The sequence below is a fragment of the Phocoena sinus genome, chromosome 18 (genome assembly GCF_008692025.1).
Source record: "Phocoena sinus isolate mPhoSin1 chromosome 18, mPhoSin1.pri, whole genome shotgun sequence".
NCBI classification, from domain to species: Eukaryota; Metazoa; Chordata; class Mammalia; order Artiodactyla; family Phocoenidae; genus Phocoena; species Phocoena sinus.
Window position 1 is genome coordinate 7,283,576 of NC_045780.1, and position 24,630 is coordinate 7,308,205.

A 24,630-nucleotide genomic window follows, 5' to 3' on the forward strand; every position below is an offset into this window, starting at 1 on the left:
ACCATTTTTCTTGGCATCTAGCCTAGTGCTTGGCCTATAGGACCCACTCAATCCATGAGTAAATGCTTAAATGTGACGGAGTGGGGAAAGTAATGAAGATATGTGAGTCTAATCAACTCCTGTATAACCTGCCACTAAAATTCACGTTAAAACAGAATGCTAATGGTACGAACTACTCTGTATAAAATAAATAAGCCACAAGGATATATTGTAGAGCACGCGGAATATAGCTAATATTTTATAATAACTATAAATGGAGTATAATCTATAAAAATTTTGAGTCACACACACACACAAAATGCTGAGTTTTCCCATCCTTCAGGTAGGATCTGCATCTCATTCCTCACCCACCGTCCCCCACCAACCTCACCCACCGTCCCCCACCAACCTCACCCACCGTCCCCCACCAACCTCACCCACCGTCCCCCACCAACTGCTAGCTACCCTCTCCCAGGGAGTAGGATGAGTACGAGAGTTTTTTTTCAACATTTGGAAAAATAACATAAGGACTTTCCTGGTGGCGCTGTGGATAGGACTCTGCACTCCCAATGCAGGGAGCCTGGGTTCGATCCCTGGTCAGGGAACTAGATCCTGCATGCACGCCACAGCTAAGGAGCTGGCGAGCTGCAACTAAGACCTGGTGCAACCAACTAAATAGATATAAAAAAAATGTTTAAATGAAATGGAAGTGGAAATATATGATACAACTTTCAATTCTGTAGATGATTCTTCTTCCAGGTGATATTCAAGGGGATAAACAACCAGAAGATCTCACAAAGCTCTGTGAAATGTGCAAAAAGTGGGAGATATGTACTCATGTGGCAAACAGTAAAATATTGGGGGTAAAGCTTCAAATGTTTATAAGATGATGGACTCTGAATTCCTATTTATAACACAGGAAAGGCATCTTGCGGGGGATTGTGGGCAGCCCCCCAAAGACACAAACTCCGTAAGCTGCTGCTGGCACAAAGCCACCCGACTGTGGGGTAAACAGTAAACACCATTATCCTGCCTTGAGTTTGGATTACTTCCTTCAGGGCTGAGGTCTCTCTTAGAGATAGGTAACAAAAATAAGAGCATCTTCAGACCTTGTTGGAAAGTTTATAAATGTAGATTTATAAAGAGAAGAAAAAGGGACTTTCCTGGTGGTCCAGTGGTTAAGAATCTGCCTTCCAATGCAGGGGTCCCTGGTCGGGGAACTAAGATCCCACATGCCTCGGGGCAACTAAGCCCGCAGGCCACAACTAGAGAGCCACAACAAAGACCCAATACAGCCAAAGAAAGAAAGAAAGAAAGAAAGATTAAAGAAAAAAAAAAGACAATAGATCTGTAATCATGGGGTAAACCTACAAGACTAGAAATAGAGGTATTTCCTTAAAGTTGAACCAAAGTAATGCAGGGGCAATTGTGGGGGAAATAGTATCATACAATATTATTTTACTATTTATTTATTTATTATTTACTTGGTTGTGCTGGGTCTTAGTTGCGGCAGGTAGGCTCCTTAGTTGCAGCTCACGGGCTCCTTAGTTGTGTCATATGATATTATTTTAAATACTATTTTCTATTTACTGTACTATTCAGTAGAGTTTAAAGAAGACTCATGGTGTTTTAGAACACGGTTGTAATCAAATCCAGACCCCAATGTTTTAAAGGAAGGCCCAGAGAAGGTAAATGCCCAAGGTCATACCTTACCATATGACAGAGCTACAGAAAGAACCCACGACTCCTGACTCCGAGCCTAATTAATGCTTTCCTTTAGATTATTTAATACAAAAACACTGTGACGGATGATTGAGGCCCAAAATAGAGAAATTGGAGACAGTGCCAGATAAACATACTGTTAAGGAAAACCAGAATGGCGTGTGCAGTAACCCTCAACGTCTGAGGTTGACGCGGTAGAGGGCAACCATGTTTTCTCACAAAGTAGCCTCTTGTGCCACTGTCAGAGGCAGGAGACTGGCCTGGCTGATCTGCTGAGCTAAACCATCTGACTTGCTTACTCAGACCACCTATTCTCTGAACTCTGATGATGCACACTGCCCACAGGGGCAGTGCCCAAGATGGTTCACTCTGTTGCATTCCCTTCAAGGTTGGATGTCCGTGCCAATCCCAGCCCCTCTAGGAATGTTGAGGTCAGTGGAATTCTACCAACACTTGCAGGGTGGGGAGGGGAGACAGCTGCCAGTGGAAGTGGTATGGAGGACGGGAGGGCCGCACATCCCAGAAAAGCCGACTGCTGCCTCTGCCGGGAGCCTGGTGGTCAGAATGCTTAGTACCCAGGAAGCCTGGGAGCGGGAAATATCTGAAGTATTCCAGTTCTCCCCTCTTGGCACTGCAGAAGCAAGAGAAAATAAAGCAGGGGAACCTGTTGGACTAGACCATCAGGGCCGCTCGCTGGCTTGTTGTTGGCGGCCGCCACCTGGTAGAAGGGGCCTGATGGTTCTTCCTTCTGAGCAGAAAAGAGAGTGAGGACCAGAGAGACCCGAGCAAGCGAGCGCGATACCGATTTGCCAAGATGTGCAGGGAAGCGCTTGGGCAATGCTCGCTGTGAGAGACCAAGCTTGAGCCTGGTCCTTCTGGGCTGGGGTGACCCGTACAAGTGCCCGAACAACATCTTCGTGGGGAGAAAAGGAAGCAGCTCGAACAGAGAGAGAAACACTTCGGAGAGGTGTGCAGCTGAGGATCAGATTCCAGAAGCTTGTCTGGGGGGAAAGAAAGAACACAAACATTTCACCTTTTGAAATGCTGGTCTTCTTTCCTCTGGGTCATTTTATGTTAATGAAAAGATGGTTCTAATGGGAAAAATGGGATACGAGGAAGAGGACAGAGAAAGATACGAGTGCGGGGCTGAAGGACAGAAATGCAGATGAGTGAGAGACGTGTGGGTGCCTGCTTTGGGGAGAGATCTCGGTATCCTTTCCTCTGACACCCTGCAGCATTAGGAAGTGGCTGTTTTCAACTATGTAGAACATCTGTCTACTAATAACCTCTACCCTGAAGAGGCCTGTGTCCCCGGCTCACCAGGCCTGAGTTCTGCACTCAGTGAGGTTTTTTTTTTTTTGCGGTACGCGGGCCTGTCACTGTTGTGGCCTCTCCCGTTGCGGAGCACAGGCTCCGGACGCGCAGGCTCAGCCGCTCCGCGGCATGTGGGATCTTCCCGGACCGGGACACGAACCTGTGTCCCCTGCATCGGCAGGTGGACTCTCAACCGCTGTGCCACCAGGGAAGCCCACTCAGTGGGTTTTGAGTTTAGCATTTTACCTCTGTGTCTTCACCTGCAAGGAGTGGGATTAAACATTCAGCAAAGAGCAGACCACAGGAGATGGCTTTTTTGGACACACTTCTAGAGGTGATGACCAAAAGGGATGCTGTTTCCCCCACACTTTTCTCAGGGAGGGGCTGGGATTCATGTGCATTTATGCAGAAATTTGCAGAAAAAATAAGTATTCAAATTGAATTCTGACTTGGTGATTTCTAACAACCTATATATAAACTTTGTGTAACTCAATATCTAAGACATAAGGTACTTATCTTTTCATTGTAAGAAAGAAGCTAAATGACTTTTTTTCCTTCTTACCACTCCCTCCCCCCCTCCATTTTCTTTGCAAAAGCTGCCATATCTATTTTATTTTATGGTCTAAAAACAGTTGTATCACATTTGGTATTCCACAAAGAGGAAACGGAAAAAATTATTAAAAAATGAAGAAAAACAGGACTGCTTGCTTAGAAAATAAGATGTATGAACCCTTAAGAATGGGAAAACACCAGCTACTATGGCAGAGAGAAGACATTTTTGCCAAATTTAGAACTTGAAAATCACGGGTTCTAAGTTTAGAACTGAACTAAAAAACTTGAGCTCACATTCCACTTGGCATTCGTTAAAAAAAATTCTAAAATACTAATTAAAGGAAAAAAAATTTATTCTCTTAGTAATCCTAGAAGCTGGGAATTATTTTCAAACAAATTCTTTATTGGCTCAATAGACTGGCCTGCACTTAGAAAAGAAACATCTTTTTTCTAATTAAATTTTCCTTACAAAATAATGATTTAAAATCAAGAGGGAAGGCACTTTGCCAAAGTCTTTAAAGAGTTACAGAATTGTTGTGTAACCTTTGGACACAAGCAAATATACCAGGTGGTCGTGCAAACTTTATGTTTATATATTAGATGGAAGTAGTTATATCTACTGCTGATAAACGAAATAATAAAAACACAATAAAATTGGAAACTATCCCTCTAAACAAAACGAACTCTTATTTTAATTTTCTAATTTAGATGCTAAGCTAGTTATTGCAACGTCATCAAGAAATGGATCAGAATTGCTGCTATGGAGGTAACTATAAAAAGTTTCAGACTCAAAAGGTCCAAAGAAGTAAATCAAGAACTAGTAGTGGATAGACAATGTTCAAAATGCATCCATTGGCTTAACACGATTTCAGACAGCTACCAACTTTTCTAATTATAGAAATTATAGAAAACGTCTTATATTGTCTTACACACACACACACTCACTCACACACATCTATAGATATAGATATATAGATAATACCTTGAGAACCTGAATTCAAATAATTAGACAAAAGGTTAAACATGAATACTCAGTGCAATATATGCCATGGCAAACACTCAAAATCACAAATGTTGGGGAATTTTTTTTTTTGCTTTCTGTTTATTGCCGTGGAATCTAAATACTTTTTTTTTTCCCTAAATACATTTTTAAGTGAATTTACGGGCAGGTTTAGCAACTGGTGAACTTGACACTTTTTTTTCAGGAAGCTCATTAACTCAGCAGTTCAAAACCCTATAACTAATTTCCAGGCACTTTCAGAAACTCTTGTTGGAGGACGTCAGATTGATTCTTGAGTTGACTGACTTTATTTTTCTTACCAATTTAAGCTGTAAAAGCAAAAAAAAAAAAAAAAAAAAAACCCAAAACACTGCATATGTAAGTGGGAAAGGATTTGTCTAGAATATAATTTTAAATTTACTTGTTATTACATAAGCATAGGTAAGCAGACATCATGCAGTTCTCCTAATAGCACGTGTAGCTCTCATTAAGATACGGGACAGAGGTGACCATTTCTAAGATGTGTGCGGAAATCAGAATATGAACTTAGATCCCCTGGGTCCACTGGGTCACACACTTCTGAATTCATGTTCTTCAGCCATCTTTCTCTCCTTTTAAATGAGCTACTAAAGCTGAATTTCATAGTCTCTTCTATTATGTCTTCAAAATTGCCCTCATATTTATTTAAAATTCTTGTTTATAATAAATTTAATATCTTGGACCAGTTTCCTTCTTTCCTCAGGTCTTGATACCTAGATAAATGGAGGGAAATAAGAGAGAACCTCTGTGGTAACCGAAAGTATTTCTTGAACCTCTGTGAGGTGGGAGGAGCCCTATTCTCAGATGGTGGTTGAATCCATGTCTGTGAAGGATTTGCTTTTCTCGGAGTCTAGAGACAGAAAGGCCCACACACCTACACCAGTGCCAGGGAAACCCGGCCGGTGATCCTGGTGCCCTGGAAGATGACTTTATGTGGCATGAATAGGACCAAGAAAAAGCTGAGTAGTCTGCTGATGTCCGGATTCCTCATTGTCTTTGCAGAGACAGCTCCCAGATCCTTAAGGTGTTTTCCAGGCATCTTCATTTCTTTCTCCTGTAAGTTTTCCCACAGAAATAACACATGAATAAGTTTAGTAAACAATTAGGGAGCCCAAATACTTGGTGCCATTGTGCGTTTGACCAAGTCTAAACCCAAGTTTTCGTATTTTCCTTTGCCTTATAATTGTAGGTCTTGGCTCTAATTCTAGCCAGTAAGAAATATGTATTTCAATCCAGAATTTAAGAATTGAAGAGCAAACTTGATGGCGGTAGGTAGGCTTTCCTGAAGAGAGATGCTTTTCTCCGTGGGCTGGGCAAAGATATATTGCTGATATTCAGCAAAAAAAAGAAAAAAGAAAAAAAAAGCTCCAATATCCTATTTCAAACATCTTATTAGATACCTCCACCTGGAACAGAACAGACTCCAGAAAGAGACCCACATGTATATGGTCACTGATTTTCAACAAGGGTAGTAAGACAGTTCAGTGGCAGAAAGGAAAATCTTTTCAACAAATTCTGCTGAAACAACTACAGACCCACTGGGGAAAAAATGAACAGTGACCCTTACTTCACATAATACACAAGAATTAACTCAAAATGAGTGATAAACCTAAATGCGAAACGTAAAACTAGTAAAGGCCTAGAGTTAATCAGAGGGAAAAAAATCTACTCAATATTGAAGGAGGCAAAAGTGTCTTACAAGGGACACAAAAACAAAATTTCATGCAAAAGAAAATTGATAAACTGAACTGTATCAAAATTTAAAATTTGCTCTTAGAAAGATATTGTTAAGAAAAGATAAAGCATAGAATGGAAAATATTTACAATACATAAATCTGATAAAGGGCTGGTATCCAGAATATATAAAGAACTATTATGGCTCAGCAAGAAGACAACCAAGGCAATATTTTAAATGGGCAAAGATTTGAACAGACACATCACAAAAGAAATTACATCAATGTCTGATAAGCACATGAAAAAGTGGTCAACATCATTAGGCATTAGGAAAGTGCAAATCAAATCCACAATGAGATACCACTACACACCAATTAGAAAGGCTAAGGTTAAAAAGTTGATAATACCAAGTGTTGAGGAAGATGCTGAACTGCTGATAAGAATGTAAGTGATACAATCACTTTGGAAAACTAAGAGTTTCTTTTTTTTTTTAAACCAGAAATTAAAAAAAAATGTATCTATGTATGTAGTTTTGGCTGTGTCGGGTCTTCGTTGCTGCACGCGGGCTTTCTCTACTTGTGGCTAGTGGGGGCTACTCTTCATTGTGGTGCGCGGGTTTCTCATTGCGGTGGCTTCTCTTGTTGCAGAGCACAGGCTCTACGCATGCAGGCTTCAGTAGTTGTGGCACGCAGGCTTCAGTAGTTGTGGCACGCAGGCTTCAGCAGTTGTGGCTCGCGGGCTCTAGAGCACAGGCTCAGTAGTTGTGGCGCGGGGCCTTAGCTGCTCTGCGGCATGTGGGATCTTCCTGGACCAGGGCTCGAACCCGTGTCCCCTGCATTGGCAGGCAGATTCTTAACCACTGCGCCACCAGGGAAGTCCAAAACCAGAAATTTTTTTCAAATTTATTTATTTATTTATTTTTATTATTTGGCTGCGTTAGGTCTTCGCTGCTGCGTGTGGGCTTTCTCTAGTTGCTGCGAGCGGGGCTACTCTTCATTGCGGTGCGCGGGCTTCTCATTGTGGTGGCTTCTCTTGTCGTGGCGCACGGGCTCTAGGTGTGAGGGCTTCAGTAGCTGTGGCGTGTGGGCTCACTAGTTGTGGCTTGCAGGTTCTAGAGCGCAGGCTCACTAGTTGTGGCGCACGGACTTAGTTGCTCCGCGGCATGCGGGATCTTCCGGGACCAGGGATCGAACCCATGATCCCTGCATTGGCAGGCAGATTCTTAACCACTGCACCGCCAGGGAAGTCCTACTAAGAGTTTCTTAAAACGGTAAACATGCAACCCTGTCATTCAACTCCAAGGTATTCACCCAAGAGAAATGAAAACAGGTGTCTACACAAAGACTTCACTGGAATGTTCATAGTAGCTTTATTTGTAATAGCCCAAAACTAGAAACAAACCAAATGCCCAATAACTAATAAATGGATAAACAAGCTGTGAAATATCCATACAGTGGAGCATCAGTTAGTAATACAAAGGAATACCTACTGATGCAGACAACAACATGGGTGGTTCTCAGAATCACTATGCTGTGTGAGATAAGTCAGATACAGAAAAACCACATACCATGTAATTCCATCTGTATAAAACTCTAGAAAATGCAAACTAACCTGTAAGTGGCAGAAAGCATACCAGTCCTTGTCTGGGGGAGGGTTGGGATGATGGAAATGTTCAGTATCTTGGCTGTGGCAGATCCATGGGTACATGTGGCTCTGGGGGAGGGTTGGGATGATGGAAATGTTCGGTATCTTGGCTGTGATGGATCCATGGGTACATGTGGCTCTGGGGGAGGGATGGGATGATGGAAATGTTCAGTATCTTGGCTGTGACGGATTCATGGGTACATGTGGCTCTCAGAACTTTTTCAATTGTGGACTTTAAGCAGATGCAACTTATTGTGTAAAATTCAATAAAGTTGTTATTTACAAAATCTCCACCTGAATGTTCTTCAGGCCACTCAAACTTCACGTTTCTAAAACTGAGCTCATAATCTTCCCCTCCCAAGCCTATTTCCCTCTTTGGTTAACGTTCTCTTTCTTGGTTGATGGCCTCATCATCTACCTGATCAGCTAAGCTAAATAGCTTGGTAACTACCTTCAGCCCTCCTTCTTCACACCTTTAAACCTTCTCAAATTTCTCTCTCTCCCTTTTTAAAAAATTCAGAAGTGTATTTTAAAAATTATGGTAAAACATACACAGCATGAAATTTACCATTTTAACCTTTTTTTTTGTTTGTTTGTGGTACGCGGGCCTCTCACTGTCGTGGCCTCTCCCGTTGCGGAGCACAGGCTCCGGACGCGCAGGCTCAGCGGCCATGGCTCACGGGCCCAGCCGCTCCGCGGCACGTGGGATCTTCCCGGACCGGGGCACGAACCCGCGTCGCCTGCATCGGCAGGTGGACTCTCAACCACTGTGCCACCAGGGAAGCCCCATTTTAACCATTTTGATGTGTACAGCTCAATAGCATTAAGTACATTCACATTGCTGGGCAAGCATCACCACCATCCATCTCCAAAACGTTTTCATCTTCCAAAACTGAACCTCTGTCCCCGTTAAACACCAATTCCTCGTTCCCCTCCTCCCCCAACCCCTGGTAACCAGCATTCTACTTCCTGTCTCTATGAATTTGACTACTCTAGGTACTTCATGTAAGTGGAGTCTGACGGTATTTGCCCTTTGGTGACTGCTTTATTTCACTAAGCATAAAGTCTTTAAGGTTCTCCATGTTGTAGCATGTGTCAAAACTGCGTTCCTTCTTAAGGCTGCATAATATCCCACTGTATGCATAAACCACATTTTACTGATCCGTTCATCCATCAGTGGATGGCTGGGTCATCCGTGACTCGGAAGGCCCGCTGCTACTGAAATAATGCTCTGGATTATTTCAGGGGTCTGTTAACTGGCCATCCTTGCCTACTTCTCTCACGCACCTTCTAATCTGCTGCCAGTGTGGTTTTTCTGTCCCTCCACTGCTCAAAGACTTCGTGTACAATTGCAAACTAAAATGGGATCACATGGCTAATGCTGTTCTGCAGACTTTTTCCCGTTCCACTTTTGACCACCTCTCATTAGCTGAAATTTCTTTATTTTAATCCAGTATATATTTCCTGGTCACGTCCTCCCATTTCTCCCAGTTCTGCCCTTCAGAACAACACTGAATAATAACTACTTTGTTCTTCTACATGGCAGACAACCCTTCAAGTATCTGAAGATACTCCCTGGGTCTCCGTTTTCCAGGCCTTTAGTCATTCCTCGGAGAACATGGTGGCCCCAGCTATCCTTCTCTGCTTGGGATCCAAGTTGGTCAGTATCCCTCTAAAAATGGGACGCCTGGGACAGTATCTAGCCCTCTAGATGGAAGGTAGGATTACCATCTCCTTTCTTCTGCTGCTCTATTACTGTAATGCAGCCTGACATGCCACTAACCTTTTTAGCTCCAAAGCTGATGTATAGTAACTTGCAGTAAATTCAAATATTCAGAGGTGTTTCTTTTTCCAAGTAAATTTTAATGACACCATCGGGCATCTGAAGACGGGGTGGCCAAAAGAAGGAAGAGGGTGAAGATAGGAGAGAATTTCTTCCTTGTCAATTCTGCCTATTTATTAAATGTTTACCACTCCTGATAGCAAATGCAGGCCATGTCCACACCCACTCCTCCCTTCAGGCCTCCTATCAGTCAGTTACCTACCGAACTCCAGTCCCTAGTAAGTAATCGCCTCTTCGACAATCTGCCCACACGCACAATCTCACACACAGGTCTCCTCCTCGTACCATCAGTTCTATCCCTGATAGCTACTGGGCACTTGTGGCCAGTGATTAGAAGCGGGAAATGCTGGCAATTGCTGTAGAACACACACATCCAGGAAGTGCATTTATCTTAAAGTTCTTGGCAGTGCAGATGCTGAGCATCAAGGAAAAGCCTTATCAAGAAATATGCAGGTAGGGCTTCCCTGGAGGCGCAGTGGTTAAGAATCCACCTGCCAATGCAGGGGACACGGGTTCGAGCCCTGGTCCGGGAAGATCCCACATGCTGCGGAGCAACTAAGCCCGTGCGCCACAACTACTGAGCCTGTGCTCTAGAGCCCGCGGGCCACAACTCCTGAGCCCATGTGCCACAATCACTGAAGCCTGCATGCCTAGAGCCTGTGCTCTTTAACAAGAGAAGCCACCGCAATGAGAAGCCTGTGCACTGCAACAAACAGTAGCCCCCGCTCACCACAACTAGAGAAAGACCACGCGCAGCAATGAACACCCAACGCAGCCAAAAATAAATAAATAAATAAATAAATAAATAAATAAATAAATAAATAAATAAATAAATATGCAGGGAAATGGACCAAGAAACCAGTCACTTATCTTGCCTTTTTCCATGGAGATTCTTCATAAAAGAAATGTTGCATCTTTTTTGTTGGATTTTTAAAGTAAAGTACAATATATTCAACGGGAGAGGAGAAGGACTGCTTTTCCAGGCAATTTCCTTGAAACTTCAAGTCATTTAAGAGGAAAGACAGTTGAACAAATTTTGGTACTTTTTTCCTTTATAGTCAACTTCAGGCTGATCATTACTTAATAATCCTCCACACAGACATTCCTTCCATCAGATCAAAGACGCCCCCCCTCCTAACACACACACTACCAACACTGCCACCATTCTCAGAGCCTCTTAGAAATTCAGAGCTAATATTCCTCCACATGGGAAAACTATCCCCTCCATGGCATTCAGCCTTCTCTCCCTTCCATCCTAGACAGGGACATTAAGGACCTCGGTCATCTCTTCTTTTTCCAAAATTATCCCCTAGCTCTTTCCATTGGCTCTTTCCATTGGCCTCTCCTCCTTTCAATACAACCAGGACCCTCCAATGTGGAAAACATATTTGTTCAATACCACCGCACCAACCCATCTCTCTTTTTTTCACTCATAGCTGAACATCTCAAATGATTATTCAACACTTATTCCTTCCTTGGATTCACCACTTATTCCGTTTTCATTAACCTGCAAAATTATATCCTCCGAAGGTCAATAGGGACGTTGGGTTGGACAAATTCAATGGTCTTCATTTGAAACTGATCTTCGCATATGCTTTTCCTTATCTCTTTGGGATCCAGCAGGAGTGGGGGAGACTTGAGAGCAGTAATAGATGCTGGGGGTTTGTGGAGGTTGCTGGGATTGGTTTCCCCTGCCAGACTGTCATCACCCACGCTACGCCCTTAGGGACAGCACTATGGAGAAAAGTTTCTTTGTGTAGGAAAGCAGCAAATTCTTTGCCCTGAAGATGACATCAGAAATGACCCCAACCCCTTCCTTTCCCTACTAATTATAACTGAATGGTAGGTATGCTTAGGTCTGAGATGGGCCCCGTTGCATCTCTGATCTCCACATTGGGTGGCTCTTCACCTGAAAATCTCTCAGTCGTCCTTTTTCAAGAATTGCAGCTCTCAGCCATCCTTAATTCTGAATTCAGTATCTTCTCCATTTCTTTGTCCTTGTTTCAAACTGTGTTTCTCTCGGTATCGTTGTCTTTCACTCAGCCTCGTGGTCTGTCCCAACAATGATCTTTCCATTACCACGAGCATCCCCCAGACCACACTCAAAAACCACAATTCCCTCCTCCTGTTCTCACAGAAGCACTAAGTTGAGAAATAAGTCTTAATTAACTGTAGACTCCCTCTTCTTTAAAAACCATCATTGCTAGTCTAGAACTTCTTACTATCATAAGACCAAAACGGAATCTTGAGAAGTCAATCCTTTAGTTACATCACCTTTAACCAATTATGTAATGACTTTACCCGAAGAACTCAGAACTCTGCCCCAAGCCACTGGGGTTTTGGTTAATGTGAACCTGCAGTTCATCTGCCAATCAGCCTAGAGTCACCTGAGTACCTTATACCTGGAGAAGCAAGAATGATATTCTAATAAGGGAATTTGATAGCTTCAAGAGCCACAGGTTAAATGTGAAAGTCTCCATCAATACAAAGCTAGGAGCCTTGGTCAAATTCCATGTGTTCAAGTTAAATATACGGATGTGAAGATATCTATGAATATCTCCATTCATTTTAATGATTGAGAAAGAGTTATTAACTTGAGGTTTGAAACCAATTTCAAATGTGTACAGTCTTCTAGTGCAAAGGTTCATCACTTTCATCAGGTCCTTAAGGGGTTTGTGGCCTCCAAAAGGTTTAAGAACCTCTGTGTTAGGGGAAAAATAAGATTAAAATCAAGATATTATTATTTTATGCATTACTAAATGCAAATGCAGTAAATAAAAACAGCAAATAACTTCCATTTCAGCAAACAGCAAGAAAAAATGTTCAACACTGTAACTAGTCATGATATGATTAGTAACTGTGTGAATGCTAATATAGACGATATTATTCTAGCATTTTAGACACATATCGACAAGTATTTACCTTAACATACATAAAACAAGTTTATCAGGGAGGGGCAAGTTCAAATACAGATTTTAACCTAGATTGAAAACTACCAATAGACTTATTTCCACTTTTGTCTAAGAAAAACTTCAATCAGGCAATTTAAAGGCAATACGAATACAAATAAAATCACAATTTAACACAGTTCCTCAGTTACAGCACCTATTTTCTTATACTGGATAAGAAAAATAAATTATTGTACATGCTTTATAACAGACTGATTCAAAGATATACCGTGGAAACTCCTTTCATAGGCAATTTCTGCAGCCAAAAATCAAATTCAGAGCCCATGTTTTTAAAGCCAGGTCCCATTCAGAGTATTCTAAGAATAGTTCTCAAACTGCTGAAAAGCGTCACTTCCATAAATCTATCTTAGAAATGGGTTTTTAAAATTAGCAAGTTTGTGAGAGCCATACACAAACTCATCGAGTTTTTGTGCTCACTGTTTTTTTACATTTAAAATGTAATTTATTTATTTATCCATTCACTCGACAAATATGTATTGAACCTCTGCTATATGCAGGAACTGATCTAGGTGACAGAGTTACAGCAGTGAACAACACAGACCAAAAATATATAATAACACATAAATATAGCTTCATTATAAAACATTCAGATACAGAAGCATATAGAATGAAAAAATGGAAGTTCTCCTCCTGGAGGCCTGCTCCATCTCAGTTCTTTTGCAATAATTACTGTTAGCAGTATTTTCCTCCAGAGTTTTTGTTTATTTACCTTAGGAAGGATTTTTAATTAATTAATTAATTAACATCTTTATTGGAGTATAATTGCTTTACAATGGTGTGTTAGTTTCTGCTTTATAACAAAGTGTATCAGCTATACATATATCCCCATATCTCCTTCCTCTTGCGTCTTCCTCCCTCCCACCCCACCCATCCCACCCCTCTAGGTGGTCACAAAGCACCGAGCTGATCTCCCTGTGCTATGCGGCTGTTTCCCACTAGCTAGCTATTCTACGTTTGGTAGTGTATATATGTCCATGCCACTGTCTCACTTTGGCCCAGCTTACCTAGGAAGGATTTTTAAAACAGCCGTGGGCCAGGGTTCAATCCCTGGTCAGGGAACTAAGGTCCCACATGCCTAGCGGCACGGCCAAAAAAATAAAGATAAAAATTCACTTGCTGTAAAGTGTACAATTCAATGATTTTTAGTATATTTGCAGGTTTGTGCAACCATCATCATAATCTAGGTAAGTGAATTTTAAAATTATAAATATATGTATTATATCTATAATTTATTTTAAAATTCACTTATCTAGATTATGGTGATATACAGATATATGTATATATAACTTTCATTTTTCAGTTAGGACTAAACCTTGAAGACTGTCTCTCAATGTCAGCATAGACAGATTTGCGATTACTTTCTACAAAGAGAGGAATGTGTCCTAGCTCCATCTCCCTTGTCAGATTCCTTAGAAAAAGGATGCTGAAAGACAGCAATTAGGACTGAATATAGTAACCCTGTTATTTCAACAGACGAAGAGAAGTTAGTTGATTTACAAAATGTCTTGAGTCCAAAAGTGAACTGGGGAAAAAAAAAGGTATAGAAAATATTTTAAAACCCACAAAAAGCTGGCAATTTTGAGTGTCTTGAAATAATAACATTAAGAGCTAACAGTTATTTAACCTTTACTACGTGCAAGACACCGTTCTAAAAGCTGAACACACAGTAACTCCTAAGTCCTCACCATTCCGTGAAGTATTTACTGTTATCATACCCATTTTACAGACGTGGAGACTAAGGCACAAGAGATCAGGTAATCTGTCTACGAAACCAATAAGCTGAAAAGAGGCAGAGTTGGGCTTCACATCCAGGCAGACTGGCTTCGGAGTCCACACTCTCAACTGATTTGATAGAATGCCAGGGAAGGGGGTGAAGGACAGGGAGTGGTTTAGGAAAAAAGTCAGACAGAGCAGGTAAAGGGTTTAGCATAGTGGCTGGCTCCCAGTGAGCACACAATAAAAACAAACGAACAAATAACATAAAATAATTATTATATTCTACGCTCTATCTTTTAGGGAGAATGCGCCTCCACTATTAGAAAAGTAACATTTCTGTCGCCAGTCGACGGGTTTAATCAGCGGTCCTCACCTTGAGCTGCTCCCATTCTGCAGGGTGACTGATGCCACTAGGCTTTCTGGGGGAGCCTCCCAGGTGTGAAGCATAGTACTGCAAAGGTAAAGGAGGGTCCAGCTGAGCCCAGGGAGCTCGTAGGAGGGAAAACAACAGTCAAGGGGCTGAGGAGATTGATCCTGTGGCAGCCACCAGTGGAGGAACGAGAATGATTTAGGCAATAAGGAAGGTTCCCAGGAAGGAAACCTTGAGATAAGAGTTGAGAGGTGGGTTGAGTCAGACGTCAAGTAACCTTAAATGCCCCTGAAGAAAATGCAGAGTAGCTAAGAAGGTGGAAAGGAGTGGGGAGGCCTGGAGGGAATACTTAGGAGGCTGAGTGTGAATGACTCTGTCTCAGCCTGGGCCACACGCTCCACCCAAAACATCTGCTGTTGTTGCCAGTTGGTTCCTTATCTTTTGAGTCATAAACTTACTTGTCTTTGAGCTTCTCAATCACAATGTAGTCTCAACTGAAAATAATCTCAGATTGGTTTTGCGCGCTTATTACTGAAGCATCTTTTCAGCGCTGGAGAAGTTTTAGTCCCTTTTTAAAACATCAGAGACCTATGAAAAAGCTGGACGAGAAAGGATTTTAGAGACACCCAAGGGGGTAATTTAAAAACAAGTATGACAACCAGCAAATCCCTGTCACTTCAAAGTCACAGCCGGGGTGGAAGGAAGAGCTTAGTCTAGGGGAAGGTTTGGGTTAGGTTTACATGCAACTTCCTTACAATCAGGGTTAGCCTTTCAAATTCACAACAGAGACAGAGGAAGGTGCCCTTTCTCGCAAGTATGCTCAGACAGAGGGAATGAGTTCTGATTAAAACCAAGGAGGGAAAATACCAGCTTAGCACTGTCAACAGCCAGAGCTGGAGGTGAGAGAGGAAGGAGCAATGCAAACCAGCAGTGTTCTCTTAAGACAGTGCCTGCATTTTTTTTTTCACACTGGTAAATAATATGTTTATTCACATGAACTGGCAAAAATGAAGTATTATTGTAAATTCACAGTATTTTCAAATACCAACTATTTTATTACATTTATTACATTTCAACTTTTTATTATGGAAAATTGCAAACATGCAGAAGTAGAGAGAAGAGTGTAATAAAACCTCGTGTACCCACTGTTCAGCTTGAACCATTCCCAGCACACTGGCTGATCTGTTTTCATCCGTCCTTCATCTTACTGGATTATTTTGAAGCCTTCATTTCATCTGTAATTCCCTCAGTGAGCACAGTCATTTTATAGTCTGTCGTGTGTGTGTGTGTATGTGTGTGTGTGTGTGCGCGTGTGTTTTGGCTGCGCTGCACGGCCTGCAGGATCTTATTTCCCCAGCATCCAACCTGCGTCCCCTGCAGTGGTCCTAACCACTGGACCGCCGGGGAAGTCCCAATCATTTTACGGTCAAGCCTGCTTTTCTGATCCTGCCTTTCTCTTCACTCTCTTCCATCCACTCTGGGCAGTAATCTGAGGACAACAAGGAGACCAATTTCAGGAGAGAAGAAAAGTCTCCACAGAAATACCAAAGGGAGAGAGTGAAAGCCCTGAATCAGGAAAAGGTCAGGAGGCAGAGCCAGGCCCTTTCCCACCCTCTTCCCAGGTGGGGACATCAGGGGCCTCTGGGAGCAGGAGTGGGGCCTTTGAGTGGCAGAAGCCCTTAAGATCTGCCGACTTCCATCCTTGCTGCTTGACATAGCTTTAGAGGCAGAGGGAGCAGGCACTGCCCAAGGACAGGTAAGATGCATTCCCAGAACCACCCAAGGGTGCTGCTGAGGACACGGTACTGTGACCCGACTGACCGAACCAACCTCTGGTGAAATCCTGTCTGTCCCCAAGCCCCTCTTTACACCAACCTGTGGCCTCATCTATCCCGACACCTTTCCCTCCAACCTTAGGAGGATGTGTCCTTTTTTTTCCTAATACCTTTATTTATTTATTTATTTTGGCTGTGTTGGGTCTGCATTGCTGTGCGCGAGCTTTCTCCAGTTGCGGCGAGTGGGGGCTACTCTCTGATGCAGTGCACGGGCTTCTCATTGCAGTGGTTTCTCTCGTTGTGGAACACAGGCTCTAGGCACGCGGGTTCAGTAGTTGTGGCTCGCGGGCTCTAGAGCGCAGGCTCAGTAGTTGTGGCGCACGGGCTTAGTTGCTCCACGGCATGTGGGATCTTCCCGTACCAGAGGTCAAACCCGTGTTCCCTGCATTGGCAGGCGGATTCCTAACCACTGTGCCACCAGGAAGCCCAGAATGTGTCCTTTTTGCTCCTGGTCAACGTGTCTCCTTCCACCCTGCGCCCTCCTGCCCCCTCCTCTGCTTTGCCCAGCGGCCCTTCTGCCTCTCAACGGGCAAGTCCTCTGCAACACACCCAAATGCCATCTATCCGTCCACACGCACCCCGACTGCCCACCTCCAGCCCTCCTCTTGCGGCTGCTCCCCCAGCTCTCCCTTCTTTGAAGCCTCACCATCTTCAGGAAATGTTCCTGAACTTGCCACTTTCCCTGCCAAGTCACAGAGCCTGCCATGCCTGTGCTGACTCACCGGCAGTGTGCTCAGTGTACGCCCGCCTGCCGGTGGGTGCGGTGTGTGGGGCATCCCTCTTCCAGCGGGGCTGCTGAAGCCCCGAGGCCAAAGGCCGAGTCTTTCTACTGCATCCCTGGCTCTCAGGCTGCTCATTCAGAAGGTGCTCAGAAGTGTTTGTGGGAAAACAACAGGGACCCAAAGATGAACAAAACCATCCGTGCTCTCAGAGTAGCTCAGTGTATACAGTGGCCGCCCTCCAAAAGCAAGGGGTCAGACTGCTTGCCTACCTCCTGTTCTTCAGGAGGCTTCCCCTCACTTTCACGGGAAAACTCCAGATCCTTTAGCACAACCTGCAGGGCCCTTCTGAGCCTCACGACCTCTCAGTCCAAGCTTCTGCTGCTCACTGAGAAGAACGCCACCTCCCACTACAACAGGAACTTCTCCCAGTGCCCTACTGAGCTCTCTCTTGTGGTTCTCTCCCTTGCCGGGGATCTCAACCCTTAATCCAACTGGCCACTTCCTGCTGAGCCTTTCAGACTCAGTTTCAGTGTCAGCACCTGTGGGAAGCGAGCCCTGACCCTAACCCTGGTGTCTTCTCCACTGGACTGGAAGATTCCTGGGAGCAAGGACTTTTTCTTCAACCATGCTTGTGTCCCTAGCCATGAGCACAATGTCTGGCACATATAAACGTCTCAATAAACATTTGATGAATGACTGAATGAGGGGAAGAAGGAGCTGATTCCTTTAATTTCTGTCATTGTAGAAACACAAACTGATTCTTCACACCCAAGGCAGGCTAGCATCGCAGTTTGCATTTTTAGGCCTTAAGAATTAAAATTTCATGAAACAAGCCCACCGTGCTTTGCTGAGAGTAGATTAAGCAAATTTCTAGCACAAGGTGACCCGTCTTTCTCCCCAGTTTAACTTGTGAGACACAGTGACTACTTGCACAGTGGACATACCTACGCAACAATTAACACAAGCCAGAAAACTCAATGACTCATTGAATGTGGCATTGAGCCACTGCTCCCATACCATACTGTATAAAAAATTTTAAATTGAGCGTAAGTGTGTCCCTTTCTATTCCCAGTCATGTCCTAACCCATGGAGTTAGTTATACTAACATCATCCATAAAAATAAAGATTAGGGTTTCCCCGGTGGCGCAGTGGTTGGGAGTCCGCCTGCCGATGCAGGGGACATGGGTTCGTGTTCCGGTCCGGGAAGATCCCACACGCCGTGGAGCGGCTGGGCCCGTGAGCCATGGCCGCTGAGCCTGTGCGTCCGGAGCCTGTGCTCTGCAACGGGAGAGGCCACGGCAGTGAGAGGCCTGCGTACCACAAAAAATAAGAATAATAAAAAAATAAAGATTAATCTATGAAATTTGCTTTTAAACCATAATTTCACAGAGCTGAAAATGCCGAAACAGTAAACCTTTAAAAAAAACAACACCTCTTTGTCACCTATTAACATCTTTGTACCCAGTCCAAACAGTGCTGCTACACTTAATCTCCTCCAATTTTGCTCTGAAGGTATCCTGGTACCTTTTCTAAAGGTATCCTGGCTTTCCCTGTCTTTCAGTTTGACAATCAGGGGCTTTCCTGATCAGAACTTGAATTCTTCCTCTCAAATTTCTCTGACTTCCCCTTCCTCCTCACTTTTCGATGGTCAGAATATCTGAAAATATTTTTTGCCCATCAATCATTCATTAGTTGTGCTTTTAGGAATGACACTCAAGAGCAGCACGGCCATTCTGCTTTGCATTATCTTCCCGCCTCTCGGTTCCTGATTAGATGGGTCTTTCGTATCTAAAATACACTTCAGAATCTCTTCTTCTTAATTTCTATTCAAAGCCCAGATATCAAGACCTCTTCCTATTTGGCTCTTGACCTCTGCCTGGGGGTGTGATGATAATGAGAGAGGAATATTAGTGCAACACGTTGGTCTTCTCTGGGGAACTTGCTAAGCTGTTCGGTTAGAGAAGATGCTGATACTATAGTGATGAAATATCAGTAATAATATTTTCTTTTCTTTTCACTGCATCGTGCAGCATGTAAGATCTTCATTCCTCGACCAGGGATGAACCTCGCCCCCTGCATTGGGAGCACAGAGTCTTAACCACTGGACGGCCAGGGAATTCCCAATAATATTTTCAATTTATGTAATGCTTTGCTGTTTTCCAGGCCCACTCATGTTCATTTGACCTAAGATAATACTGTGATGTAGATGCTATCTTCTTCATTCCCCACAGAAAGAAACGGACGCTCAGCATTGTTAAGTGTCTTAACCAAGATCTCTCGGGTCATCTAATCCACTCTCGGTTTTAACTTTCACCTAGAGGCTAATAATTTCCAAATCTGTTTCATATCCCAGACCGCTTCCCTGAACAAGCCAAACTTTTCTGTAAAATTACCTACTTGTCAGTTGCCCCCAGGTGTCCACAGACAGCCTGAACTCACAGGGTGGAGACCTGGACAATCGCGTCGGATACTCCACCGTTTCCCGTGCAGGCAACGGCACCGTCATCTGTGTGGTAGCCCCAGCCAGGAATCTGGAAACCTAGCACCAGTGCCTAGACGGGGCACATCATCGACCCTCAGGAAGGATTTGTTGTATGAGTACTTTGGTGAGTGAATGAGTGAGTGGGGGCAGGGCATCCTACCTCTTCCCTCACCCTCAACCAGAAGATTAATTGGTCATCAAATCCTGCTGTCTCTACATCATAAATCTCTCTCAAATCCTTTACCTCTTTAGAATCCCCACCTTGCCTCCCTTGCTGGATTGTGTCAGAGCTAAAATGAGATTAATACACATAAAAGTGTTTTGCAAAGAATAAACCTCTGGGAGGAGAAAAAAAAAAAAAGGATAAATCCCTCTGGAAGCTGTTACTAAACTTGGCCCCAGTTTGCCTGTTCCTTTCAAGCTATGATTTTTCTGCCCTCCTTGACCTTGCTGTTTTCTCTGCTGTGGCTTCCAGAGGCCCATCGCCCTGTTTGTACCTAAATACCGCTGATCTCCCCGCACCAGCTTAGCAGCTCAGCTATGTACCCTTTTATGTTACTTGCTTCTTGATGACCGACGGGCTATGGCAGATAGAAAAGAGGAAAACGTGATCTACTAATTTTCTTTAGTTATATGATTATTGGCAGTGCTTTAGGTATTTTAATTAACGTCGTACTTTGTTTCAGGTGTATGTTTCCAAGCACTATACATGTAAAACATTCTGGTTTTCCACGGACACGGGAGAACGTGAGCCTTCAGGCTCTGACGCAAGTGAACGCTGGAATCACCCAGCCATCCCCTTCACCCCTCACAAACCCCGAGCAAATTCCGACCAGTTGGGTTTCCCACAGAAGGGGTCCTGGTCAGCCAGGCAGGAGTACAGCTCCACCTGCAGATGGACGCACTGCCTTCGGGTGTGTGCATGTGTATGAATGTGTATGAGTGATCAGTCGCGGTGAGCTTGGTTAACGTGAGGCCACTGCTGAGAAATGGAGCCACTTCCGCTCCAACAATAATGGTAATTAACAAAATAACAGATGTCTGAGCCAGACAAAGAGCGTCACGACCATGGCAAAGTGGCCAAGGTAAAGGTGCTCTGGGAAGGCCTTGTGGTAGATAGTCTGCTCACCTTGTGGGCACGGTTCCCACATCACTCTGTGCTGAGTGCACCAGCTACCCCCATTTTTGGCTCTCTAGGCATTTTTCACTTGTTCTATAGAAGATCCGTTTCACTATTCCCTCCTGGTTTTACTCCTGTCTCCCTAGAATCATTGCCTTAGGGAGTCACCCCACATGTAGGTCGTGCCCGTGCCCAACACAACACTGCCATGTATGCACGTGTGTTCGGATGTCTCTACATACTTGGATGTGATACAGATAATTCAACCTTAATTTGGCCAATACTGGATTTTCCCTCCTTACGGCAGTCAGCGGTACCATCATCCAAACAAGCTAAATCGGATCCAAGAGTCATTCTAAATCTGTTCCTATTCGTGTCCTACATCTAATCAGTCAGCAGGTCTCATCTATCCATTGTACCTTCACATTGTCTGCTTCGCCTCTTACCTCAGGCCCCTGACATCACTCATCTGGGTTGCGATGTGGTCTTCTAACTGGTATCCCTGCTCTCCTCTTGTTCTTCTCAAATACATCCTCCACTTGAATGCTAAAATTATCTTCTTTGGGTATAACTCTGTCCATGTTATTTTCCTGCTTAAAGCAACTCAATGGATTCCCTACTTATGGGATAAATCCAAACTGGCCATTACGTCCTGCAAGTCCCTTTATGATGGGACCCCTGGCTTCTTTTCCAGACCCACCTCTTATCTTTCCCAGTCACCCAGGATCCAGTCACGCAGAACCACCAGGACACACTAGCAATTTCGGAAGTAGGTCACATGGCTTCATTCTTCCTCGCCTTTGCCCACATCTGGAATTTCTCCTTGTGCATCCCAACCCTCCACATTCTCCTGGAGAACTATTCATTCTTCAGATATAGCTCAGGTGTCAGTTCTTCTGAGAAGTCCTTGGTAACCCACTGAAGCAGAGCCGATCACTCCTTGTTTTGTGAAGCCATTGTACTGTTATTGCATGTTACATACTCTAGGGCAATGATTTATTTTCTCAACCCTTCCTCTTTTTGTGAAGTCCTAAGGGTGGGAATTGTATCTTACTTTTTTTTTTTTTAGCAGCAACTAGCAAAGTGCCTGGCACAGCTAACAAAGGTTTGTTACACTGAAGAGTGAGGAGTCCACTGGCTTGACACTGCTCCTGGCTCTGCCACTGGCCAGTGCTTTCACCTCTCTAAACTTCTGTTTCCTCAACTGTAAAATGGGAATAACTACAGGATTTTTGTAAAGATTGAATGAGATAATACTGGTAAACAGCACAGTACCTGGGCTTATAAGCCATTGCTTTTTTTTTTAATAGTTTTTTTTTTTTTTTTGGCCGCACGTTGAGGCTTGAGGGATCGTAGTTCCCTGACCAGGGATTGAACCCGTGCCCCCTGCAGTGGAAGCTCGGAGTCTTACCCACTGGACCACCAGGGAAGTCCTGTGTCACGCTCATTTTATGTTTGTTAAATTGCTTAAAACACATTATATTTCAGAAGCAGTGTTTTTATAAAACATGAAAAGAATTACTTAAAGCAGAGATGTACCTAGAGACACACTGCATATACCTAGGGACTACACTTTAGTTTGAGGACCCCAATCCTACCAATCCAGTTGGTAGGATTATTTTACAAATGAAGGTAATCGTCAGAAGAATTTACAGGCAAAATTTCTTTGCGTAAATTACCATTACAAAGGAGAATCCTATATAACAAATATTTCCACGTCAATGCAGAAGGTCCTTGGAAACAATGCTCTATTGATTTGTGCCCCCCAAATTTTTTTAGAAAAATCTGGCACATGCTGTGTACTACATACCCCCTGGAGATTCACAGTACATATTACCATACTAACAACTCAAAGACGTCATGAAGGGAATCTACCTATTTAATTTCTTTCTTTTTTTTTTTTTTGCCACGTGACTTGCAGGATCTTAGTTCCCTGACCAGGAACCAAAGCCCTGCAGTGAACGCGCGGAGTTCTAACCACTGGACAACCAGGGAATTCCCCGATATTTAATTTTTTTAGATACAGCATTCCCCAGATGTATTTACCACAGAAGCTTTGCTTTGAGAAACAACTTGACATCTCGCAGGAACCCCGCTTGGGAAATGCTGATCTAAACAAATTTTTCACTTCTCCAGACCAAGTATCAAATCAAAATATTAGTAGAGAAAGAAATATTTCAGAAATTGAATTGATGAAAGATATTCAGGAGCCAGAAAAGTTATCTTCCCTCTTTCCCTATTGGCTATAGCTAGTTTTCACTATTTTTTTTTCTAGAGTCAATAAATTGGAAAAGTGATTTTTAACAACTATATTAACAAAATACCTATTCAGCAAAATAAATGTGCCAAGGAACTTTCTAGAATAGTTTTAGCGACATCCTATATCTATTTGTGCATTACTGAAGTGGATATATTTCAAAATTAATTGGAACAAGGTGGTTTCTCTCATCAAATACCTTACAAGTTAATGCAGACAACCCTTCAGACTGACAAATACCTTAACAAAAGGTATTTTTAGTCAATGTTCATTGCTAAGGAGGAGAGTAGAATAGGTTCAGATTTTTAGGCTAGGATTCTTGTGCTTTTAAATACTATACACGCTGAATGAGATTTAAAGTATAAAATATGAAAATAAATATTTTAAATTGAATTTGAAGTAAGAGTTGTGGTGGATTTCCAAAAAGGAGGAATATCACCTTAGGATTCTACCCAAGTTTTTGCTCCAGTTCAGGGGTTCTCACAGTTTAGCAGGTTTCAGGAACTACCGGAAGGCTTCGTCAAGCACAGATTGCTGGACCCCATCCTCAGAGTCCCTGGTCCAGAGGTCTGGGGTGGGGCCCATGAATCTTCATGTCTAACAAGTTCCCAGGTGATGCTGATGCTGTAGTCCAGGAAGCCTATTTTGAGAACCACTGAGAATCTAGCTCTTGTACTGACTCCCTTGAGATTCTCACTCAACAAGTCTGGTAAAAGCTTCATAGGTGGTTTCAATGTGTGCCCACCTCAGAGCTCCTTTCTAGCTCTGAAGTCCCATGTTTGGGGATTTTGGTATAGGATGTCCTTGTTCTGGCTCTGTACCTCAAATCCTTTGCAGTTCTCTCCATGGGTCTCAGCACACAAAAGCAAAACCAGAATGCTTGGAGAATAAAGGTGGAAGACAGAAATGGAATTAGTTTTACAGCTGATCATCAGAATTTACTGGAGGAGATAGTTGGAACACGTAACTACAGATTCTCAGCTGTCTTTGCTCCGACCTCCTTCCAGTAACCTGGAAAACGCAGTTGACCGAGCTGACCAGCTGTGTTATTAGAGGCTGCCCAGAAGTCTGCAACTACCATATACTTCTACATTCCATCTTCCTTTTCCTATTTCCCTTCACATTTGTTTAATTGTCTGTGATTTTAAGGCTCAATTTAGAATCAGCCATAAAAGTATTCCGGTACAGTGGTCAACAGTCAGATGGATTCAAGTCCTGCCTCTGTCATTTAGTTGCTGAAGGACTCTGGGAGAGTTATTTAATATTTCCTGACCTCAGTTTCTTTTACTATAAAATAGGAAATACTTCATATCATTGCTGTTAGAAGGCAATGAGAAAATGCATGAAAAGCATTTAGTCAGTGCCTGGTCCAGAGTAAGGGGGCGATAGATA